This window comes from Chinchilla lanigera, unplaced genomic scaffold (genome assembly GCF_000276665.1).
Source record: "Chinchilla lanigera isolate Chin_1 unplaced genomic scaffold, ChiLan1.0 scaffold00019, whole genome shotgun sequence".
NCBI lineage: Eukaryota > Metazoa > Chordata > Mammalia > Rodentia > Chinchillidae > Chinchilla > Chinchilla lanigera.
In genome coordinates, this window is record NW_004955420.1 from 28,050,724 (window position 1) to 28,063,423 (window position 12,700).

Sequence of the window (12,700 nt, forward strand, 5' to 3'; positions counted from 1 at the left end):
TGTCTTGTGTTTATTTCAATTTGGAAAAATAAATTATTTGGCAGAGGGGCACAAAAATTGGGACACAAGAAATAAGAAAGCCTTTTTTCTCTTCAGCAGCAACCGCAGTTAAAGCTACCTCGCAGACAGAGACGGAGGCCAACAGCTGGCTGAGCGTTCGCTGCGTGCCGCCCCCTGCTGAGTCGGTCCAGCGTCCTGAGCCCCGAGAGCTGGGGACCGCGCAGCCCCTCCTCGGGATGGAGGCAAGAGCGGCTGCGGCGGCTCGCCTAGCCGGGAGGTGTAGCGCCGCCACCGATCTGGCGGGGCAGTTGACACCCTGGTGCACCATGCCGTGTGGCCCTAGAGCCAGCCCGTGCTGGTACCCCCGGCCCATGCAGAGCAGATGAGATTGTCCTTGAAGAAGGGTTTAAAGCACTTTTTTTAAAAGGAAAATCCCAAGAATGTTGAGTAATGTAGGTGCCGAGCGGTGTGAGGGATTTAAATGCTGGCCTGTGCGAAATTACTGCTGGAGTGGCAGCAGTTACCATAGTGATTAAAATTACACAAGACCTCGGGCATGGCCTTGACTCGCTGTTGCCTGTGTCACCTGGACCAAGCCAGGGCTTTCTTGTTCTTTCTCTGTCTACAAAATGGGAGCCTGGGCTAGATAGCTTCCGTGGTCCTGTCTGAGATCACTGTAGCTCTGTAAAAGTGCTTTAAGAGTGTAAGATACTATTTTTAAGACCTATTTTCTTGCTCTAGGTAGACAAGATGCTTGTGGACAGTCTCACTGTTGCCTTATAAAAGAAGGCTTAGAGGAACAGGTTTCAGGAATTTGCCCCCTTTGGAGGGTTCCTCATCTGATTACGTTCTGCCTTCTTAGATTCCCAGTAACCCCTTGGTTGGCAGAAATGATGTAATGATTCCCTCAAAATAACTTAAGAAACATGAAGTACAAACTCAGGGAAATTAAAGACCTACGGAACAAGTCCTCTACGGTTTCACACATTCAGATACGTTTATCTGTAGCCATTACATGGTAAGAACAGTGTAGATAATAGAATTCCTAGTGCACAGTTTCATGGGGCAGGTTGCAAATACTGCAATGAAAAGCCTGAGTCATGGGACATTCTAAATTAGTAACTTCGGTTTTGCTTGGGTGGTTGAGAATTGAAAAGTCCAGTAACTTTAATAAGAGATTAGTCTTGATGCTAACCTTCTTGGTTGATGTTCAGAAAATTGTTCTAATGAGTGAGTGCGCTATTGATTTTGTTTGGGTAAATGCTCGTTGCGGACTTGCCCCTCTAGAGGGTAAAGAGAAGCGTGGAGGGAAGTGTTAAGGCGGACGTGAGCGCTGCCAGTCGAGAGGAAAGGGGCAGGTTTGCCAGCGGAAGAGGAGTGGTGGACTAGGTTGCACGCACAGGATGGTGCGTGGTCACAGAGGTCCTTAACAGCGGCGCAAGGGGCTGTGATGCTGTGTCGCTGAATGAGACCTGGGTTCCCGGTCCTGCCACTCCTAGCCAAGTAGGCGTTTCCTGTAAAACGGGGACGATGTCAGTGCCGGGGGTTGCAGGTGAAATGCAGTAGTGCAGTGTAAAGGGCCGGCACAGCGTGCGGAGAGATGATGGCTGTGCTAAGTACAGGGACACGGCAGCCCTCTCAGGATCTAGAGGAAGGAAGGCTGGCGTTAGAGAGTGGCCACACAAAGCACGCTGACCGCTAGGTGCAGGATGCAGCGCGATGTCCGGCTCAGGGCTGAGGCAGGAGGAGGTCTAACGGAGCAGTGCTCCACCTGAAGGAGCTGGTGTGTAGATTGTTCAGTTTGTTTTCTTGGCTCAGTGTTGGATGTTTTGGACATCACGTGTGATTGCCCGTACTCCCCGCCCCAGCTGTGTCTCTGAACGCACGATGGTCTTTTTCATCCAAGCGCCTTGCATTAGTGCCTGGGTTAGGAAAGACTTCAGTGCTTGTATGAATTAGCAGAGGCTTTGTGTGTCTACATTCAGGGGCCCACTGTCCTTAGAAAAGAGTTACAGCTGCCCCTCCATGTCTGCAGATTCCACAGCCACATGTCGGAAGTATTATTTTTAATTGCCTGAACATAAACAGATTTTCTTACCACAATCCCTAAACGTAATATAAAATTATTTACATAGCGTTTACATTGTGATCTCCAGATAGTATATGGGAGGACATCCACAGGTTACGTAGGAGTACTGCGACATTTTATGTGAAGGACTGGAGAATCTGGGCTTGTGTCCTGGAACCAACCTGCTGCAGGTACCCGGGGATGACTTCCTGTTTCTAGTTCCTGAGCAACAGTGACCTCTGGTGGTGAGAGTTGGATTGTGACCCCCACTTTCCTACCCTCCCTAAGTAGTTTGTTTCGGAGTTGGAATCTTGGAGAAGTCCAAGCCTCTTTTCTCACAGATAAATTGCTCAGAGAATTTCAGGGACTTGAAATTTAGGCTCTGTCCCCCCTGCAAACCTACAGCCTGTCACATCATAGCCGGCAGTCCAGAACAAACCCGAAGGAGCATAAAAAGTGTTAGAGCTCCCCCAGCTCCTGGGGGAGCTGCCAGTCACTCTGTATATATGTGGTCTGTGTGGAAGCTCTTCAGATCTGAGAGAGGGCCCGTGTGCCAGCCTGGACCATGGAGCCACTTTCCAATGAGTGAAGTCTAGTCTCCACTTACGAAAGACCCAGCACCGCTCACAACCTGGTTTCATTTCTAGATAAAAAGCCTGCCTTCCCCTTAGCCGTGAACGTTCCGTTTCCCTGAACTGCGTAGTGCTGCCAGCCCACCCCCCGCTGAAGGTGCAGGTCTCCCACCTGGCAGTGTGACACACGGATGCAAAAGGAAGACCAAGGGGGGATATTCCGCAACTGAGAAGCTCTGGATGACCATTGTTCTCTGTGGAACAAAGGGCCACAGTCTGAAAGCTCCCGGCTTTTATTGGTGGGTGGGGATCCTGGCAGAGTGCCAGGGAAGAGAAACTTCGCAGGCATGGCTGTAAGGAGAAGCAGCAATTTTGTACCAGGCACAGAGGCGCTCCAGTTAGCAATGCAACAGATAGTTTGATGTATGCAAGGCTGGCGCCTCTACTGCCAGAAAGGTGTAATTCTTTCTGGTCTGGTGGCCTCAGCTGAGATGTTGTCTCATGTCTTGGCCCTGAAATCTCACAGGCTCTTGCTTGAGCCCCCATTCCAGCCATCAGCAGGTGAGGCAGTTCTCACCTGCATGCTGCATTGAGACGTGCTGGCGCCTCAGCCAGACTTGATCACGTCTGGTTCAGTAGAGCCAGCTGCGCATACCTCAGTGAGCAGGGCTGCAGTGATGGTCAGGGAAAGATGGAGGAGAGCGGCTTCATTAGGAGAGCGCAGCCTGGCGGTCTCCACGTAGTGCCAAGCGCGTGTGGAGGAGCGGCTGGTGTGCCGTCCGTCCCGTCAGAGCGGGAGCCCAGGAACAAGGCCCCTGTGGTACTGCGTGCTTCTTATACCACTGGCGTAGGCCCGTCTTCTATCCCAGTGTGACCCAAGGACGAGAGGCTGACCAGAATTAGCCGTCACCCCACCAGTTCCGGTGCTTACCTCCTCGCACCTCGTCCTCACCCACATTTGCTGTCTTCCTGCTGGCGGCCCTTCTTCAAACACGCATTTCTGTCAGTACGTCCGCCCTCCCCTGTCAGCCCGTCAGCTCTTAGCGGCAGCTTCCCTCCCTCTTTCTTGTCACTGTTAAACCGGTCACCAAGTCCTGTGGGGAGCAGTGTCATCGTTCACTTGTACCTTTTCCGTGTTGCCACCACTTTCAGCTGAGGCCCTTCGTGTCCTGTTTCTGCCACCTGGTGCTGGTTATGTTTGGTTCAGTCTAAGAGGGGAGCTGAGGAGGTGGGCTTCACTGTGGAGGAGGTAAGGGAAACGCCAGTAAGTGCGTAAGGCGTTAAGGCCTAGTCAGCAGGGGACGTCCTGATCCTTAAGGAGATCCCGTGATGTCCAACCAAGCGTTTTGAAAGACTATGGCACGAGCCAGGAGTGGAAGTGAGAAATTTGGAAGGAAAATAAAAATGCATTACCAAGCCCTCGTGCTGAGAGCTTGGTGGACGGCTAGGGTCAGTCTCACCGGGTCCTTCCAAACTAGGGTTGCGGAATCTTGGCAGGATCTGCGTTCTCTGGTTGACTTGAAGTGGATGACTAAGCTCACCATCACAATCACTTCTGTGATTTTGCATGATGACACTATGCTAAAACAAAGTGCACTGGGGGACCACAGGGGGCAGTGGCCAACAGAACCCAAATCCATCACAAGCTGAAGAGGCGGAACTTCCACCAAGCAGTGTGTTGAACCTGAAGAAAATTGACAGTTTTTACATATGTGTGGCTCCGAAGCGCAAAGTTGAAATAATTCACTGAGGCTTAGTCCTGGGCCGAAGTAAGGCAGTTTGCCTCTGCTCTGAATCCACACTCCCAGTACTTCTGTGATGACTCTTCTGTCTTCGTGGGTGTCTGGTTCTTGGAAGGGAGACGCTCTGGTTATGGTCACAACTCCCCAATGTGCTGTACACGGGAGGTGTAATGTTCCTGGTCACCTGTCCTCACCTAACGCCAGGACATGAGTAAGCACAGCCCCAAGAGACACCCAAGCTATGACGATCACATTGTATTGTAAGCTGCAGGAAAACTATTCTATTATGAGGTTAAATCTATAGTGAGACCGATAACATATCCCAGTACTAAAATAATAGCATAGATAACAGGAGCATTTCTCAGTTCACAGAGCACTTTCTGGGCTTACTGGATTTTCACGAGTTTAATGGTGCTACTTTATGAAAAAGTGGACATTTGTGACTTAACTGATGTCACAGTTGGAACCCAGGTATTCTCACTTCTGACTTTGTTCAGTTCTGCTGCTCACAGCAAGTGGAATCACTGCTTATGTTATCTTATTTGTAGGAGAAAGCATATAATTTGAATGGGGAAGAATGTATCTGTTGACCATAATATCCTTAAGAAGATAAGTAAGTGTGGATGGAAGGCCCACTTTAAAGTTGGAACTATGTGAAGCTGCGGGTAGGATGTATTTTAGGAAGTAGGAAGAATTTATACCTCCGCAGATCTACTCAACTGGTTAACAAATTTTTATTATGGTAAATGTACTTAACATAAAATGTACCACTTGACCCAGATAGCTCACTTGAGATGTTAGTAAGAATTGCCTCCTCAGTATTCTATAGCCATGATGAGGAGGAGGCCAAGGAGAGAAAACAAAGAGACTGAGAAAAAGCAGCTGCTTTTGCTGCACCACTAAGAGAAACAGATCCCAGGTCTGATTCCCGGGGCTCCAAGAAGAACTCGACAACTGCATTCATCTGCTACCACTGTTAAAAGCCAGGCCACCTCAAGAGGAACTGCCCTAAGAGGCCCCATGGGCCATGCCCTTGATGCAAAGGAGACCACTGGAGATCGGTCTGCCCTCTGCGGTGGAGGCCCCAGAGCTCAGACCCATGCTACCAGTTAGTCCAACAGGAATGAGAGGGCTTGGGGCATGGTCTGCCTTCTCCCTCTGGCCAGACCGTCATCTCCATCGAGGAGTCCTGGGTAATCATGACTATGGAGGAACAAGAAAACAGCCTGTTGCTAGACACAGGTGCAAGTCTCTCGGTCCTTCTTTTCAATCCTGGCCTTCCTTCCAGCCATCATACCTCAGTGAAAGGAGTCACTGGTGAGGAGGTAATATGCTATTTTTGACAACCCTTAGGCTGTAACTACTTATTATGCAAGATCCTTCTTGCATATCTCTGTCTTCCTGAGAAACCACTTTGAAGATACCACCATGTATTACAGCAGCCATTGATATTTTCCTACTAATCTATCCATAACTGTGTTAAGTTTGTATTGTTCCTATCCTATTTCATAATGTATGTTTATTATTATGTGTTTCCTACAACAACCATTGAGAATAGTTAATGATTTTTCAATAGGTCACTCATGTATAGCTCTATTTATTTTCTTTAGAAGCCACTTTGAAGATACCAAAGTATAGCACAACAACTCTTGATAATCTCCTACCTCTTTTGTCTCTAACTCACTATTATTTGTCTATTTGTTTTCCTGAGAAACTATTTTGTGGATAATAATATGTAAAACGATAACCATTGATAATTTCCTACCATTTTGTCTGTAATTTGCTAAGTCCCCCCTATTATTATGTTATCCTTCTTTTATTCTTTAAAATAAAAAAAAAATGTACCACTTGAGCCATTAGAAGAGTATAATGCGAGGAACTGAGTCTACTCGTAACGCCACACGTAATCACCTTCGCCCAGTCCCTGAGCCCTTTCCCAAATGGAGCTCGTATGCTTGGCAGTGGCTGCGGCTCCCTTTCTCCGCTCCTAGCAGCCTCTTTCTACTTGGCGTCTCTGTGAACCTGTCCATTCCAGACACCTCATTAATACAGGCGGACTTGTACAATAGCTGTCCCTTTGAATCTGGCTTTTTCACTCAGCGTAAGGAAAGACTTTAAAAATGTGAGATCCAGTGTCAGACAGAGTTCTTAGACTTAACATCAAAAGTATAATCCAAAAGAGAAAGAAATTGGTAAGTTGGATGTCATAAAAGCCTCTGTTCTGTGAAAGCCCAGGTAAAGAAGCTACAGCAAATATTAGCAAACCATATATGCCACAAAGGACTAGTATATAGAATATATAAATAATTCTCATGGCAGGCATGGTCATGTATGCCTGTAATCCCAGCACTTGGGAGGCTGAGGCAGGAAGATTGCTGTGAGTTCAAAGGCAGCCTGAACTACATAGGAAACTCTGCCTCAAAAAATAAATAAAAAAGCTCAAAATTCAATGGGTAGAAATTGGGCAAAAGATATAAATAACATTTCCCCAAAGAAAAAAGTTATAGACCACATAATGATGCTTCAGCCAGTAACAGGCTGGATGGATGATGGAGGGTTTTCTGCAAAGAACATCATACTGGCATATCTGAAAAGTGATACTCTTCAAGAAGAGCCTCAGACAGGAATCCAGGAGGGTTCTGGAAGGCACTGTCATCCCAGGGTGTGAGAGCTGTGTGTGTCGCTGCCCTGAAGACTTTCTAGTGGGACAGGATGTGGAGAGGAGGATGGATCTTGCTTACCCTGACCCTGTGTCATCCAGTCTAATGTGTGTGCTGGTGTCTTTGTTTGTTTACAAAAAGTGTTCTTAAAATTAGCAAAATTAAAAAGATGAAAAGCTCATACGAACAAATGTTTTTTGTCTCATGTATTTTACCATACCTTTTCTATGTTTACTTACATTTAAACACACAAATACCATTGTGTGGCAGTTGCCTACAGTGTTCTGCACAAGGAGTGTACAGGTGTGCAGCCCACAGAAGCAATAGGCTACGCCACAAGCCAAGGGGTGTAGTTAGGTGCTCCGTGCAGGTTTGTGTACATGCACTTGATGATGCTCCCACCAGGCCCAAATCACCTCACAACGCATTCCTCAACGCATCCCCATCGTTAAGGGGAGGGGGACTGCACAGGTGGTAAACAAGCATCATTATCCTCGTACACAACAGACCACAGTAAGATGTCACTGCACACCCAATGGAATGGCCCAAATAAAAACAGTGAACGCTGGCAAGGGTGTTGAGAAATGCGCTTTTGTAGGAATGTAAGATGATAAATCACTCTGGAAGCTGCTTGGTGATTTCCTATGAAACTAAATACAGAATTGCCTTATACCTAGCAACTGCAGTCTTGGGCATTTATTCCACAGAAATGAAAACTTACATTCACATACACAAAAACGTGTATATGAATGTTTATGGCCACTTACTCATGACCACCCTGAACTGAAAATAGCCTGGATGTCCCTCAGGGGTGTTGTGGTTAAAAAATAGTGGTATATCCATACCATAGAATACCACCTAACAGTTGTCTTCGTTACTTTTCTCCTTGCTGAGACAAAATACCCAACGCTAACAAGTTAGGGCAGGAAAGGTTTAGCTCACAGTTTATAGAGGTTTCAGTCCATAATCAGCTGGCTGCAGGGCAGAGTGGAAAGGCAGACAGGTATTGCAAAGGAAAAGTTCAGGGAGGGTAGAAGGTAGCAAAGCAGAGAGACAACCACAGCTCTTCTTCATATATATATATATATATAAATGTATTATATATCATATATTATGTAATATGTGATATATATGATATATCATATTATTATTATACATATATTATGTAATATTGTAATATAATACATACGTATTGTAATGTAATACATATGTAATCATATATTATGTATATATTATTATTACATATATCATGTAAGATGTGCATATATTGCATAATATGTAATGTGTAATATGATTACATATATCATGTAATAATATAATGGTGTATGATATGTGATATATGATATATTATGCAATATATAATATATTATGTAATATATGATATATTATGTAATGTATGATATGTATATTATAGAATATTTATATATATATGTCTTTCAGGCTGTCCTTGAACTCACTTTGTAGCCCAGGCTGTCATGGAACTCAAGCAGTACTCCTGCCTCAGCCTCCAGAGTGCTGGTATTACAGACATGCCACCATGCCCAGCCTCTATCCCTTATATTTTATCCAGGCTACTTACTGTGGGTAGCACTCACACCCTTAATCTTAGTGCCCTTGAGTTTAGCACTGCACCATGAATTAATCCAAGCACCACCACCTAGATCCGGCCACCTATGACCACGTGAGGCTTTGGGAGGCGGTATCTAGACACAAGCCATAACAGTAGTAAAAAGGAATGGATTGTTGATATAATGTGGGTGAATCTCCAGAAAATTGTTGAGTTTTTTAAAATCAGTCTAAAAGGTCACATGCTATATTGTTTCATTTATATAACATTTTGAAATTACAACGTTAGGAATGGAGGGTGGTTTCATGAGGTGCTTTTGTGATGGGAGCAGGGGGCACAGGGAAGAGCGGATGTGGTTATACAAGTGCAGCAGAGGGCTCCCTGTGATACTGTTTGGTGTATTAACTGGTGGTGGCTGCACAGACCTAAGCATGATAAAATCATGTAGGGTTAAATACACAAGAAGAATGAATGCGGTAAAACTGGGCAAATCTTAAGCTCAGTGGATTCTATCAATGTCAGTATCCTGATTGTGATACAGTCCTATAGTTTTTCAAAATGTTACCACTGGATGAAACATGTAAGGGATATGGGGATCTCTGTATTGTTTTAAACAACCGGATATGTAATGTAATAATCCCAGTAATTTTTTCAGACTAAAGCAAACCAACATGAGCAGTGCCCTACAAGTAATTCTGATTAATCAGAGAAACAGAATGTCAGCTAGGATTAATATCTGTACAGTTTACAAGAGGAAGTACCTGGTGACGCAGATTTTTTTTGGCTCCCTGGATGGTAAAATGTCAAGTTTATAAACTGAATTCTTGAGAGACTAACGACAGGAGAGCGCCGTGGTAGCAGTGGGAAAGTAACAAATTTAGAGAAAAAATGTACCTAGTGTTGAAGAATGGGCCACTGGCCTGTCTGTGAGCACAGCGCCCACCACCACCCCACTCCCACGCAGCCTTCCCAAGTTCCCTAACAGCAGGTGAGAGCACTTGCTCTGCACCCCTAACGGGGCCGCAGCATGATCAGTCTCAGTGGAAAGCTGGGATGCAGGGCTTTAGCAGAAGCCCTTAGTAGCTCTGTCATCCCGCGCCCGTCATCCCCTGTGGTCAGGAGTGACCACTTCCCCACGCTGTCTTGTCCCTTTGTCCTCACAGATTTTCAGCTCCCTCAGCCTCAGCTCCACAGGCAGGCAAGGGGGACCAATGAGAAAGACCCAGTCTTCCTTTAAACAGAACGCCCCCGAGCTTATGCCTGAGAGAGCTGACCCTAGCCTAAGTATGGGGAATTAATTTAGGGAAAAAATTAACCTCAGGAATGAGGCGGGTTAGGGCGTGGCAAACTGGCCGGGGAAGTGGGCGTCATCTGTTAATTACAAACTCCCAGGACGCCAAAGCCCTGCACGTGGGACCAATCAGTGTGCGTCTTCACTTCTCGCGAGAAGCCCAGCAGGTTTCTGATAGGCTGGCCTAGACCGGCCCGCGCTGTACGTGGAGGATACAAAAGGGCCGCCTTTGCGCCAGGCGGCTGTGCATACTCTTTAACGGTAGCCTGCGTCCGAATGTGGAGTGTACCTTCCTTCCTACTTTTACTTGGCCCAAGCTCGCTCTGCAGCACGTTTCTCTCCCTTCCTTTCATAAACGTAAAACCTCTCGTGCTTGTTTTGTCCAATTCTTTGCTCAAAACCAGAAGAACCTAGAAACTAACTCTGGAAGGATACCCTTGAATCCGGTAACATTTTACTTTATAAAAGCCTGGTGCCGGGCATGGTGGTGCACGCCTGTAATCCCAGCACTCGGGAGGCTGAGACAGGAGGATCGTTGTGAGTTCGAGACCAGCGCAAGGCCAACCTGAACTGTATAGCGAGACCCTGTCTCAAAAAGACCAAAACAAAACACAACACAAAACAAAAGCCTGGTGACTCTCTGGAAATCTCCCTGGATCGTTCTTCCTTAAGCTTTGCCTCCCACCCCCTCTGTGGCCCTGAAAGACAGTAGTGTCTTAAATTGGGGAGCCTGTTTTCAAAAAACGCCCAAGTGTCATCCTTTAGGGAAATAACCATGTTCGCTATTTTTAGATCGTCTAAGGTGCAAAAATGAAAACAGCAATTCCATCCGTCAAATATAACCACTTTTAATATTTATTGCAGTCTCCTTTTGATGCCAAATTTGAAGAAACACAACTTGCTTCTCTTAGCGTTTCTATCTTGCGTCATTTTTTTCCTCTCTCTCTGTCTTTTTTTTTTCCGTTTTCATCCTGGGAAACTCCCCACCCGGTTTTACATTTTTCAAAGGTACTCTGGCTCACTTACATTTTATTGTGAAATCGTCCACTTTCCAGCTCCCTTGCAGGACACCAGAGTGGGCGCCTCTGTGCGGAACGTCTGACCCATGACTTTTCAGAAATACACTTGAGAAACTCTAAGGCCACGATCCCCTTTGTCCAGTCCACCACGTCTATTTCCACACCGCCGAAACCTGGCCAGCAGCGCAGGTCACTTTCAAAACTTTCTGGGCTCTGTCGGTCCCCGTAGAGGCGTCATGACGTCTTGCTCGCGACGCTGCTGGTTTCCCTGGTGACGGTTGCCAGGGCAGCGGGCGCTAGCGTCCGGAAGAGGGTACCCGGCTCCTGCGGTCCCAGGTCCTAGAAGTGAGAAGCAGCAGGACCGCTGTAAGTGCTGGGCGGGCGGCCGCGCCGGGGCGGAGCGCTCGCAGCCCCAGGGCTGGGCGGTAGCGGAGAGCGCCCGCACGCCCGCTGCTCGCCGCGCGTGCTGTGGCTGCACACGGCCGGGGCCCTCCGCGGGGAGACGCGCGGTCGGGTGAGGGGGCGGGGAGAGAGGCTCCGAGGCCGGTCGCGGCCCCAGCTCCTGCCGTAGGTGTCGGGTCGGACCCGCGCTGGGGCCCCGTCCGCTCTCCCCTCTGCGTTTCCCTGGCCGAACGGGACTGCGCCACCCGGCGGCCTCCACTTCGTCCTGGCCCCGGGCGGGCATCGGCGGCCAAGGAAGCAGCTCCGCCCCGCGCAGGTCCCGGGCGGGCGGGCGGGCGGCGGGCCTTGCCGGCGGGGCCAGCAGTTTCTAGGAATCGGAAGGAGAACGGAGGGGAGAGGCGAAGTGAGGGGCAGGGCAAGCGCACGCGCGGGAGGACGACGCGGTCAGCGCCGCGCTGGCCCCCGGCTCCTGGCCGCCGTGCGCTCCGCAGCTTCCCAGCGGGTGCCGCGCGCCCCGCCGCACGGCCGAGTCCTGCCTGAGCGCGCAGTTCTTTCCTTTTAGCTTTAGCTCTTACTTAAGAAAAAATAGTTAACTGACCTTACTTCTTATATCACTTTTAGATTTACAAAAAAATTTGAACAAAAAATACCCACACTATCTATGTAGCTATATCTTATATTGATAATGTGATAATCAAAGCCCATAGTTTACATAAGGGTTTACATTATGGGTTTTGATAAATGCACACTGCCATGTATCCAGTTAAAATATTATAAAATATCACTGCCCTAAAAATCTCCTGTGCCCTATTCCCCTGCCCCAACCCCTGGCAACGACAAATCTTTTATTCCTCTGTAATTTTGCCCTTTCCGGAGTGTCAGACGGTTGCTAAGTTGTGATCATACAGAATAACATTTTCAGACTGGCTTTCACACTTAGAAATATGTACCTGCGTTTTCTTCATGTCTTTTCATGACTTGACAGTTCATTTCTTTTCGCCACTGAAAAAATTCCTCTGAGTGTGCCAATTTATTTGTTCACCTATTGAAAGTACTTCTTGGTAGTTTCTGATTTAGGGCAAGTGTGAATAAAGCTGCTACAGTATTTCCTGGGCAGGTGTTTGTGTGGACATAGTGTTCAGTTCACTGGGGTAAGATTATTTTAGCTTAGAAAATGACTGTCATCTTCCAAAAAACGACTCTGCCATTTTGGATTTCCACCAGCAATGATGGTTCTGTTTGCTTCTTATCCTTGCCACCAAATATTGATATTTAGTGGTATCTGTGTTCTAGATTTTGGCCATTCTGAAGGACATGTAGTGGCATCTCATTGTTTTAATTTGCATTTCCTAATGATTTTTTTTTTTTTTTTTTTTTTT

At 47.1% G+C, this 12,700-nt stretch overlaps 1 protein-coding gene across 2 annotated transcripts in view; it reads left to right on the forward strand.

The window, feature by feature from the left end:
* The first annotated feature begins 10,736 nt into the window (after nt 1–10,736).
* Ccdc13 (coiled-coil domain containing 13) overlaps nt 10,737–12,700 on the forward strand; it is a 46,050-nt gene continuing 44,086 nt past the window's right edge. For both annotated transcript variants that reach the window (XM_005383534.1, XM_005383535.2), the window contains exon 1: nt 10,737–11,285. The gene's annotated coding sequence lies outside the window, so the exon portion shown is untranslated. The remainder of the gene's footprint in view (nt 11,286–12,700) is intronic.